This window comes from Artemia franciscana, chromosome 9 (assembly GCF_032884065.1).
Source record: "Artemia franciscana chromosome 9, ASM3288406v1, whole genome shotgun sequence".
Classification (NCBI taxonomy): domain Eukaryota; kingdom Metazoa; phylum Arthropoda; class Branchiopoda; order Anostraca; family Artemiidae; genus Artemia; species Artemia franciscana.
Window position 1 is genome coordinate 5,035,972 of NC_088871.1, and position 12,987 is coordinate 5,048,958.

The window sequence follows — 12,987 nt, forward strand, 5'->3', positions numbered from 1 at the left end:
GTTCTAAATACGAGTAAATTACTGGAATTATCAAAACTTGCTCCAATTTCCTGAAAATTAAAATAGAATTTAGATGCCTTAAGAAGCTATGCAGGAAGCTTTTTAGTGTTGAAAGCAAAATCGAAACCCATTTCGTGCAATCTGAAAAAAAAATTTATTTAATAGCAGCCTTGCAGACAAATCTTTTCCTTTGGCTTGTGGTGCCTGAAAAACATTTATTGCAGCGCCCCTCCTGACTCGAATATAAAATAAAAAGCCAAATTAAAGACAAAAATTTGATCAAAGTGGGTAATCCCCCATCCGTTCAAGTCACGGGGCAAATTCCCAGGTTGTCCCTCCTCCCCCACCCTTTGGATGGCTTTTCTTATAGATTATTCAAGATTACGAATTGCTGGAATATTATCAGTGTGCATCAAATATATATCAGTATACGAAATAATTTGTGTAAGACAACCATAAATACATAAATGAATACCAAAATAAATAAATAAATTCCTATAAATAACCGACTCAATCGCAAAACTTGCAGAAAAGAGAAGAGTACAGCTGATCCTCCTCATGCCTTCTATATAACTGGACATAATTTGCACTTTACTGAAAAAAATTTCTATTTCAAACCATGTTTTTTATTTCTCATAATATCGAAAAATAAAAAAATAGACTCCATCATAACCGACATTTCTTAAAAAACAGATGAATGTGGATCATCAGTTAACTAATATACCAATCCCTAAATAAGGCACGGAGAAAGTCAAATCTACTCCTGTTAGTTTCTGCTCGGTTAGAGTTTGAATCCATTTTTACTGTAGTTCCTCATCGTTTCAGGTCCCATTTATCTGTTTATAATGATTTATGGTAGTATTTAGCTTGAAAAATTATTTGACTATTTCTGCTTATCTTCGGCTGAATTTAGTACTTTAATTTTCTCTGAAAAAATTTGTGTAATGGACTTCAAAGTTAACAATTTTTGGTAATGGAATCTTTTTCCTTATTCAAATAATAATTTAAATCTTTTCGGTTTCTCCTATAAGAATCTGAATTTTTATCTGCTATATTTATGACTGACAAAATCTTTCAAAAAGTTTTAATAATATACGCCCAATAGAAAATCCGGATAGACATAGTATATTTTGGTATAGTTTCACACCACAACTTACCCTGAAAAAAAAAGAAAACTTTCTCTGTTAATAAGATATTGTATTAATGCTATTTCGAAAACATGGATTTACGTACACCCTTTTTGGTTTAGTCTAATAGAAAGAGCAGACGTATTGATATTAACAGCCCTGAAGGTCTCAACTGAATATCCTCAGGCGCTGTTAAGATATTTCAGACTATTTATTGTTAATAACCATATTCTTAGTACCTTTTGATTTGGTTTTAATGCTACAGAAGCTTTCCCTGAAATTTTTAATTATTTAACCTATTCTAGTTTTAATATATCCCACTTGGACATCTTGAGAACCTGGATGCGCTTAAACCACTTTGATTTAGTTCAATCGTAGAAGTAATAGTTGTAAAAGTAGTAGCAAAACAAGTAGTAAAAGTATTACCCCTTTAAGATTCAGCTTCATACCCTAAGGCATTGCTGGGATTTTGCTAGTATTCTCCTTTTTATACCTAAATGTGCATAGTGTGTTTTAATGTAGAACAGCCACCCCTCGAAGTGCCAGGAAAGCTTCAGCTTAATAGTCTAAATGTCCTTTAGCTATTGCTTGAAGGGAGTGTTGAATAAAATCAAAACGCTATTTCTTGCAGATATTCATAAGAATATATCAAAATTGTCTCAGTAACTGCCTAAGGTATGAAGTCAAAACTTTCCGAGTATGCTAAGAGGGATGTTAAACTTCTGAAGGAATCATATGCATACGCTACAACTACTTCTAGTAGTACTACTAAATTTTTCTAATTCTATTATTGAAGCTAGGGATATTAAGCTGAAACTCTTAGAGAATTATCAGGGGGACATTAAACTAAATCAAGACGTACTGTGTGCAGGCTGATTATCAAAAAAGGAGTTACAGAAATATAATAGGTTTGCCTTAGGATATTAAATTGGAAACTTCCGGGGGAAGGGAGTGGGGTCGGACAAACCAGACACTGTTTGCATGCTACCGATACTGCATCTACTAATAACACTACTACTATTATTACTGCTATTGCGGCCAAGTATAAGGGTGTCGGTAGTAAATTTTCAGGGATTGTCAAGGGGAGTGTTGTGATAAAATAAGAACTTACGCAGGTAATCAATACAGTGTTTCACAAACCCTTTCTAGTTTATTATGTTGAAACCTTCAGTACATGTTGAGGGGAATGTTGAATTAATTAAAAGCCACTATGTCTACTGCTAATAGTACTATTACTTTTACTAAGGCCTAGGAAACAAGGGTGTAACTTACATTAAATCTGGGACTTGAACTAAAGCAAATCTCACTGTGTTCATGCAGGTTATCAATGGAGCATATCAGCAATATCTTTAGAATGTTAACTTGTAACTTTTACTACATGTTCAAAGGGAATCTTGAAATAATCAAAAGGTGATATGTGCATTCTATTAATGATGCTACTACTATTGCTACTCCCTTTACTAAGGCTAAACCTACGAATGTGAAACTTTGAGGTAGATGTTGAGCTTAATCAAAACACTACGTGTATGCAGGCTTTAATTGGAGCCTATCAGCAATGTCATGTGGACAACTTGGAGTGTTAAATGAAAACTGTTAGGATCTATTGAGGGGGATATCGAGCTAACATAAAAACAATAGCTTATGTGCATACTACATAATATTGCTACTATTACTGGTATTGCTAGTACAACTGCTACTGCTTGTGCTTGGGCTAATGTTACAGGGGTGAAAATTGTCGGGGATGTTGAACAAAAATTAGCGTACTCCTGCCACCACTACTACTAATTGATGGATGTTAAGCGAATCAATTGATGCTATGGTCATGCTAGTATTAGTAAGGCAGATAAACATACTATTACTTCTGCTATGACTACTACTGAGGCTAAGACTATAGAGGTTAACTATTCAGGGAATTGTGAGAATGATGTAAAACTAAATGAAAATACACTGGCATGCTGGTTGTCAAAATTGTGCATCAGCAATATCCTAGAAACTAAACGAAAAACACTATTTGTAAGTTATTATTGCAACTACTAATTTCAACTACCGTGACCACGGCTGCTTGCGACTCTGATTACTTGCGATTGCGACTACTTGTGACTGTGAATATTTGCAATTGCAACAACTTTGGACTAAGAATTTAACTGCCTGTTTCAACGATTACTTAAAAGTTTGAATAATTGCTGTTACTACCAAATAATTATTTGCTGCTGAGAAATACACAATAGAATCGCAGAGTATCTGACGATGAAGGCTCATCTCCTAGGTCCAATAGTTGATTTAAGAGCCCCCTCCCCCTCATATTCATTAGACGTTAATAGATCGACTGAGTAATTCGAACGGCTAAATAACAAATACACTACTGGTCTGTGGTTCAATTCTGGCATTAAATATCTAGCGATTCATAATATTCATATTGCCTCTCTTTCGCTCACATTTGAAACGAAATTAAGATCACTATGTGTTCCTCGATAAAGTGGCTTTAAAGGTGGCCTAACCTTCTCTTAAAACTTTTAAAATGGGATTTTGTTTAGAGTCTAATGTCATTTATCGTACTTTTTGGCGATATATCATGTTCTTTTTATATATAAGCTTAAAAATTAACGTTTTATTATTAAGAGTGATGTTTAATATATTATATTCATTTAATATAATGAAGTTTAAACTATTCCAAAAAAATTGGCTAGTGATATGTCTTTATATTTATAGAGTTTGTGCACTAGCTTTTTTAAAATACATGAAATTGACGCAACAGACCAGAATTGCGATTAAAGAAAATTCTGTAAATAGCAGTAAATAAAAGGTTAGACAATTTATGAAGGTCTCAGCAATCTTTTACTAGCCATGAGAAAGAGAGAGAGATAGATTTTTTAAACGACAAAATTATAAAAACAGAATAACAACAGAGAAAATACAACAAATTTCAATTCACAATTCTGTTTCAGAAACCTGGATGAGGTCTATGTTAGGGTCAAATTTCTTTTGCTTTCAATTTTCAACTTGCATTACTTTACTGACGTAACATAGTGGTAATCAATCAATTCATACACGAAAAAATACTCATTTATAGTTTGACTATATACAACAACTAGAAACACAAACTCGGATAATTCCTTAATATGTTTAAAACCTTTGGACACATCTCACCAACATCTAATTCCAACATAGCTAAAAAAAAAATCGTGTATTGCTTAGACGGAGTAACAGATGTTCCTACAAAACTGAATTTCTAGCTGAAGCATAAAATTAAAGCAGGGTCCAAGATTGCTATTCATAATCTGACTCATTAGCTTTACTGTAAAAGAATAAACCAAACACTGACACCACTCGAAATTTTTGCTAGATGTCTAACTGAAACACGTGACACGATTTAAATTCCGTATAGCTAAAATTGGCAGCACACGAAGAGGACGAACATTCCAACATTTTGGGAAATCTTAACTATAATAAGCTGAATATGTTTCCTATAAGAGAGTGTTTTGTCTGTATAGACTTCTAAGTACTTAATTTTAGCATTCTTGGGAACAATAACCTCAATTTGCTGTTTACTTACGCAGTGCTATTTTGCTGCCTAAGATGTAGGCAGAAGAGTTGAAAATTCTTTCTTTTCTCCATTATTTTTTTAAGTACTCTTTCTTTTACTACTTAATTTTGTAAATGGGAGAATTTTCTGAAAGGAAGTACGACTAGAACCAGGAAGTACGACTGAACTCTTTGGTGAACAGCTGAAATCGGGAAATTAAGTTTTATGGGGGATAATCGTATAAATTCGAGTAAATTAAATATCTGGAAAAATATCTGTCGAATTTCTTGTCTTGAGGAATTTATTTTTGAATTTAGCTGACTTGAATTAATTTGTGACACAATAACATCGTGGGATAATTGGACATCGGAGCAATCCTTAGTATTTTTTTCGGCAAACAATTTACGTTACTGACCGTCGTGCTTGTGGGTTCTAAAAATAAATGGTACTTTTATCCTGAATCAAAAACAAGTGTTGAAGTTCTATGCACCAAAAAGTAAGAATCTTCTGTTTTAACAATAGTGAGTTTATATCCCCGTAATAAACTTAGACTTTTCCCTCCCCGGCCATCGGAGCTTGTACACATTGTAATAAAATTTCAACAGAGTTTTTGGAAATTTTTAAAATGGCATTAACAGCGGCAATATTTCTATTTAAAACTACACTTCTTTCTTCCTATATGAAAGGATTTTATTGGGGTCTATGATCATGAACGATGAGAAATTTGATTAGCATTTATTCGGCATATTTTTTTAGTCGGGTAAAACGTCAAAAAGGCTCCTATGGCGCACACTCGCACATTTAACTGGAATCTGAGTTTTAAATGAGCTTAAAGATTTCTTTTTCAACCTTTGTTTTTGCCTCAGAGGGTTTACTGATAAAGGTGTCGATAAATGTCTTCAAATATTGCTTCTGATCAAATTGGAGGACTCTATGGATCTTTGTGACCTTGAAACTGTTAGCTAGCATCCACCCCAAAAGAACGAGGTGTACAGCAATATTCCGTCCCTGGTGAAGGTCGGCAATAAGCTTTAGCTTTGAAGGTGTCCTGTACATACTCTCATTCTCTAATAACATAATATCTTAGAGACTAAGTGAATCCCTAAGCATGAATCTATTTATGTACGGGAAAACCAAGCCCTAGTATATAATTACATGGGTATTTCATGCTGCGAGGACTACATACTTGAAGCACTGTATCAAAAGAAAATTGTTTTAAACCCCCTACAACCCTATAAATTAGTATTATGTTTTACATTTCTCTCCCCCCTCCCACCTCTTAAAACAAATTCCTATTAAAATTTAGTAACATTAATATCCAAGCTTTCTATAAATAACAATGCGTAGCCACTTCCCATCTCATTGTAATTTTCTGCTTTATTAAAAATACTTACCACCAACTCTCAGAAAATACACTCAAGATTATGCAAGTCCGGATGCAGTGTCTGCATTCTCTTTTGTAGGTAATGTGGATACAACTCTCCGGACTTTTCATTGCATCAAAATATTTTTTGGGCGATGCCCTTATAATTTACCGTCCACCCCGCTCCAAAATTTGTTTTTCAAGAGGAACCCAAACCTTTCCCATATAGGAGTGGACTATGTCAACTGTATATGTATAGATACTACCGCTTGTTAGAAAGTTGAAGGGGTCTCCAAATTCAGCTCTAAATACATAAACATTACGCAATGCGACATCTGCAATATAAAATCTAGGTAAAACAGGGGTTGAAACTGCGCCACTTTGTCCCGCTTTCTCCTAATCACTGCCACCTTGAAGGGCGGGCAACTGATTTAGAACTCTCTCGACCTCGCTAGTTGGCACTTGATCTAAGACACGTTCCGTACATTCCGCATCAAGGCCGAGATCCCTCACGAAAGTGTCTAAATCAATATTGGGGGAAGCTATATTAATTGAGTTCACCCCTGCACTTGAACCCCCTCCATTCACTTTCTAGGGGTGCTATTTAAAGATTGTTGCGAAATTGAATTAGTGATGACATCTTGAAGGAAAAAAGTTGCATAAGTTAACAAACAATTCCTATTTCGTAATAAACACCTACATCTTGTAGAAAACATTTGCAAAAATAAACAGACATTTCATATTACGTAATATATAGGTGCACTATAACATTACTTAAGAGCCACGATTTCAGGGATTCGTAACTCCAATAGTATACCCCCTAAGGTGTTGTGGAATAGATTGGGCCTCCACTTCTCCTAACAAACCTTCTATCATTTATTGGGCTATTATCATGCTGATTCAATGTTTTCATCAACAGTTTTGTCTCTTATTTTGGATATTTGTCAAATATAAAGAACGTTCTTTCCATAAGATACGTTTGAGCGAAATTATAAAATACTATTGAAAATATTTTAATTCAGTTTCATTATTTTGATACAATTATAGAAAGCATTATTGTTCCAGTAATAAACACAAGTAGTGTTTAGCTGGATTCTCTTACTTCTTTGTGTAGTACAGTTCTTTTGGTTAAATACACTACTTTTGACTAACGCACAAGTGCCTTTTTTGCTCTGTTTATCATCAGTGGTATGTTAATATGAATGCTAAACACTCTTCAGGGGCTATATATTAGGCGTTAGGAGTCAATGGTCAGTCCCTGGACTACTGTTCTTATTTGTGTTTTTAATCAACAAAATCTATTCTATCAGGATTTTTTATGTGCGTTAGTTTTTCAAAACTTTACCGACTAATTAAAATAAATCACATAATAATTAAAATAATTGGAAAGAACTTATGAAAATAAAGCAAATATTTAATTTATAATCATAGCAATTCCTGAAAATCGCAGCAATTCGGGACTGTACTTAACTGAATTTTAATTTTGAATATTGTAAATATAAAAATAAAATTGCTTTCCGTAACTCGCAAATGACAATGACGCTAGGCTCTCGAAACTACGGTTAAAGAAAAAGACAGACGCCAAACCTCAGTTCATGATAGATTTTATTCATTTTAAGTTTGGCTTGAATATTCATTTTAACTGGTCTGGAATTTATTTATTCATCTAGTCACTAAATCTATCTATTTCATTAAATTAAAAAATAGCTTATAATTCTATTTAGCCAAAAATAAGCAAAAATAAAGTCAAATAACTGTCAACCGTAAAACTACCAAAATTTACCATTACTAAATAAATGAAACTCAAACCGAACAGACATTACAATAAATAGCCAGGTCAAACTACAAACTAGCAATAATTAACATGAGTAGGGCTTATAGCCCCCATGCCTTCTCAAAACTTGAACATAATTTACTGCACTGAAAAAACAACAGCTTCACTGAAAAACAACAACAAACAACTGACTGTTGATTGTCAGTTGATCTACATATACTGATATTTACTCTTTAGTTTTGATATTTTTTTTACCAGTGAAAGTAAAAAGGGAAAACTTTTAAAACGTATTTTGTTTTTAGTAAAGTGCAAATTACGTTCTAGTCTTGAGAAGTCATGGGGGCTATAAACCCTACTCATGTTAGTAGTATTCCTCCTCAACGAAAGTGATCAGGGGCCTATACCTGCAAATCCCTGAGGCGGCAGTTTTCAAGGTACTGGACATTTATTTTTTCGAGACCTGCCTGGATCTTACGTAACAATATAGGGAGTTGCTTGTTACGTAACAGGGAATGTTTTCTGCAAGTTTTCCATAAAGTTTATTGTGTTAATTGTTGAAAAACCAATGGATGTAGAAAAACCCCTCAGGAACCCGTTTGCTTACCAATATAAATTAATTAGTGATGACACAATATCATGTGATTTATAAAATTTATTAAGGATAACGTAATTTTGCGTAACTTGTTTTGCTAGAGTTTACGGTCCCCTATTCAATTGGGAAGCCCCGGTTGTAAATTAGGATGACACACACGTGTGTTTTTTACTTAATACTTTAGGAAATATTTTTTCTTCGCCTTTTTTTCTTCGAGATATTTTTTAAGACATTTTTTTCGAGATATTTTATTTCTTCGGGATGTTTTTCGAGATGTGGTTTTCTCCAAAACATTTTTTTTACATGTTTCTTTCTACCAGATATTTTTTTTCTTCAAGACACATTTTCTTCGAAATGTTTTTCCTTAAGAATCTTTTTTCGAGATTTTTCCCTTAAGGCGTTATTCAGGACGCCAGGCCTTGGCAACCACTTCCAATGGGTACCCTAGCAACGAATTTGACCAGGTCCCTAGCAAACAATTCCAACAGGACCCTAGTGACCTATTCCAGTGGGGGCATTAGCAACCAATTCCAACGAGAACCTTAGCAACCAATTCCAACAGGGGACCCTAGCAGGTAATTTCATTGGGTTCCCTAGCAACCAATTCCAACGGGACCCTAGTGACCAATTTCGGTGGGGGTTTTAGCAACCAATTTTAATTGAATCCTACTAACAACAGTTATTATTCATTATTGGTCGGAATTTTAAAGTCTTCTGTTAGTAAATCTTTGACCTGAGGTGGACAATGACCAATTAAGTTAGGTTTTAAAGTCAGTGAAGTGCTACGTCAATATTATTGCACAAATGATTTCACTTGGCAGTTAGACGCCAAAGGTTTTTGTCCGGTTCACAGGTGTTATTTATTATTGGTCCATTACGCAAACCTGGTTTTTATATTCTTTCTAATTTTCTGACGGGGAATAAACAAGGACAGGTTAAGATAGGTATTGAAGTCAGTGAGGTGTTACGTGGCATTGGCTTTTGATCTTTTATTGCGAAAATGATTTCACTTATTCATTATTGGTCGGAATTTTAAAGTCTTTTGTTAGTTAATCTTTGACCTGAGCTGGACAATGACTGGTTAAGTTAGGTTTTGAAGTCAGTGAAGTGCTGCGTAAGAATTATTGCACAAATGATTTTACTAGGCAGTTAAACACCAATGGTTTTTGTCCAGTGCGCAGGGGTTATTTATTATTGATCTATTACGCAAACCTGGTTTTTATATTCTTTCTAATTTTCTGGCGGGAATTAAACAACGATAGGTTAAGTTAGGTATTGAAGTCATTGAGGGGTTACGCAGTATTGGTCTTAGATCTTTTAGTGCGAAAATCATTTCACTTATATTATTGGTTGGAACGTTAAAGTCTTTTGTTAGTTAATATTTGACCTGAGTTGGACAATAACTGGTTAAGTAGGTTTAGAAGTCAGTGAAGTGCTGCCTAAGGATTATTGCGCAAATGATTTAACTCGGCAGTTAGACACCAAAGGTTTTTGTCCCGTGTGCAGGTGCTATTGATCTATTACGCAAACCTGGTTTTTATATTCTTACTAATTTTCTGGCGTGAGTTAAGCAAGGACAGTTTAAGTTAGGTACTGAAGTCAGTGAGGTGTTACGTAGAATTGGCCTTAGAGCAAAATAAACGTGCAACAAGTTTCACTAGCAAAAATCAGATGGAAACAAGTTTCAGAAACAAAAATCAGCACGGTACAAGCTCCATGAAATGAAACAAAAGTAAAAGTTTCACGAAGAGAAAAATCAACATGCAACAAATTTCACGAACAAAAACCAGCATGCCACAAACTCCATGAATGAAAAATAGTACACAACAAGTTCCATGAATAAAATCAGTTTTACGAGGATAAAAATCCTTTTACGAGTTTCACGAAAAGGAAAACCAGCATGCAACAAGTATCACGAACAAAACTCAGCATGCAATAAATTCCATGGACAAAATTTGCAAGTTTCACAAAGAAAAAAATCAACAAGCAATAAGTTTCACAAACAAAAAGAACCACATACCAAGTTCCATGAACAAAATCAGTTTCACGATGAGAAAAATCAATTTACAAGTTTCAAGTAACAGGAGTTGTTACAATCAATGTAACAAGTTTCATGAAAAAAAAAAAAAATCAGCACGCAACAAATTCCATGAAGAAAATTAGTTTCAAGAGGAGAAAAATCAAAGTAAAACTTTCACATAGAGAGAAGTCAACATGTAGCGAGTTTCACGAACAAAAATCAGCACGCAAAAGGTTCCATGAACAAAAATTGGCACGTAACAAGTTTCATGAAGAAAATCTATTTCACGTGGAAAAAATCAATGTAAAAGTTTCATGAAGAGGAGAATCAACATTCAACAAGTTTTACGAACAAAAAGTCAGAACACAGCAAGTTCCTTGTGAGTGTCTCTCCTTCCAATGTTAAATGATATTGATCAAAAACGTATAGTAAACTAGCTATTTTCAGTGACTGGCCATATATTACCATGGAAACTGCTACATAAAAAATCTTGAAATTGATGGAGCTTGGAGTGGAATGTGTGGAATCAGAAGTTTGGAATCAGGGGTAAAACTCCCATTTTTTACAAAACTACTGAAACTGAAGAGAAGGCTCGTTCAAGAAAAGTTTTAAATTCTAAGTGGCGTGAATTGCCTTGGACTATCATGTTCTTAAAATGAAATCCTAATTTCCACAGTTAATAGTAAACAGTGTTCAATTTTAGATTTACAATCTTTTGTTTATGGTGAAAAAGTTGAAAATGCCTTAGAGATGATTTTGGGCACCACATTGATGCCACGAGAACAGGCACGCAATGTCATAGTGGTGTGAAGTGTTTATGGGCACCACGAAAGAGTTTGCTTACGAAAATGTGAACCAATGGAGTTAAAACATAATTTTTGATCAAGAAATGTTTGAAAATGGCTTAGAAATGATTAGAGATGTCAGTCATTGTGATAAGGTTGTGTGAAATGACATTGTTTATCAGTGAGAGTCTGCTTGCAAGAAAACATGAACCAATGAATTTGATGCTTGATCTTTTAACCAGAAAATGTCTTAGGTGATTAGTGATTAGAGGTAGCAGAGAGTCAGTAATAGTGTTGCAAGGGGGCGTGAATTTTCATGGAGGGCATTGCGTTGAAGGGTGGCTTGCAAAAAAAATGGACTTGCGAAATGAACGGACTTTTGCCTATTTTTTTTATGAAATTATCTTTAAAATGTCTTAGGAATGAAAATATGAATCATCATGTGCCATGAGGTAGCCACATATTGCCACAATGGCGTGAAATACTCGGAATAACATTTTCTAAAGCTTTGAATTAAGCTGGGTAGGGTGTTAAATGAATGTTTCGGTGGTGGGGTGACTGAAATCTAACACACAATCAAAGAAATGAGGGGTTTTCATTAAAAACCCTCAAAAATATCTTAATTTGGCTTAAATTTACCTCTAACAAGATTATGTGACATTTGAAAAGAAAATATTATTCAAAAGTGCGCTTGTCAACAGGGAATGTATAGTCTTGGCTCAAAGAAATGAGGAATTGTCATTAAAAGTCCTCAAAATACCTTAAAGTGGTTTAAACTTACCTTAATAACACGCTTCTTCTCTGGAATTGTTGAATTAGGATCCACGCCTTTCTTTAATTCAGTGTTCTTTCTGTTTAATCAATTCAGTTCAATTTACTTGAAACCTGTCAAAAAAATGGGGCACAGATCCCCTAAATGACGGAGTACAACATAGGGGAAAAAAGAAAAAAGGAAAAAAATTGTACACTTAACGTAAATAAGTAGTTGCTACAATCATAAGAACATAATCAAAAGATCCGTGATGTAATATAATCTTGATAGAAAACACATAAAAGATAAATCATAAGAATTACTGAAAATAAGTACTATAATTGACTAAATTCCTGAAATGTGCGGGGAAAGTAAGACCCTCTTTCCTAAAGCTCTTTAGCACATTAAAAAGCTCTGAGTCACACTTCATTTTGGCACGAAGATGCTTTTAAATGTATTGAAAAGAGTTAATGAGTGAGAAATTTACCCCTCTCTTTAGAAATTCTACCAAAACCTAAGCTACAATCTACGAACCTAACCTATCTCAGATACACAAATCAAATGCTAAGACTATGTCTAGTGCGCATAGATCAAGCAAATACTGGGAGCCTTTCACCTCTACAAGAACATCAAAAAGGGAAAAAGGTTCTTGCTCACTACTAAGTTCTTTCTGAAAACTGAATTGAGGTGCAGGCACAGACAACTCTTAGAAAATATATCTAAGAATGATAGACGCAAATATTTTAAAAGAAGTGCTTGAAACGGTTATATGCCTGTGCGATTGACAATCATCAAGATCTTTTTTCCCTTTTTTGAATATAGGCACGAAGATTTTTATACAAGTATTGAAAAGAGTTTATGAGTGAGAAGTCTACCCCTCTCTTTAGAGCTTCTACCAAAACCTAAGCAATAATACACAAATCAAATGCTCAGACTATGTCTAGTGCGCATAGATCAAGCAAATACTGAGAGCCTTTCACCTCTACAAGAACATCAAAAAGGGAAAAAAGTGCATGCTCACTACTGAGTTCTTTCTGAAAACCAAATTGAGG

The 12,987-nt window shown here is 34.3% G+C and overlaps 1 protein-coding gene across 1 annotated transcript in view; it reads right to left on the reverse strand.

Annotated features, from left to right (window-relative positions):
• Nucleotides 1-12,987, reverse strand: part of LOC136030924 (uncharacterized) — a 307,594-nt gene that overhangs the window by 153,523 nt on the left and 141,084 nt on the right. The window lies entirely within an intron of this gene.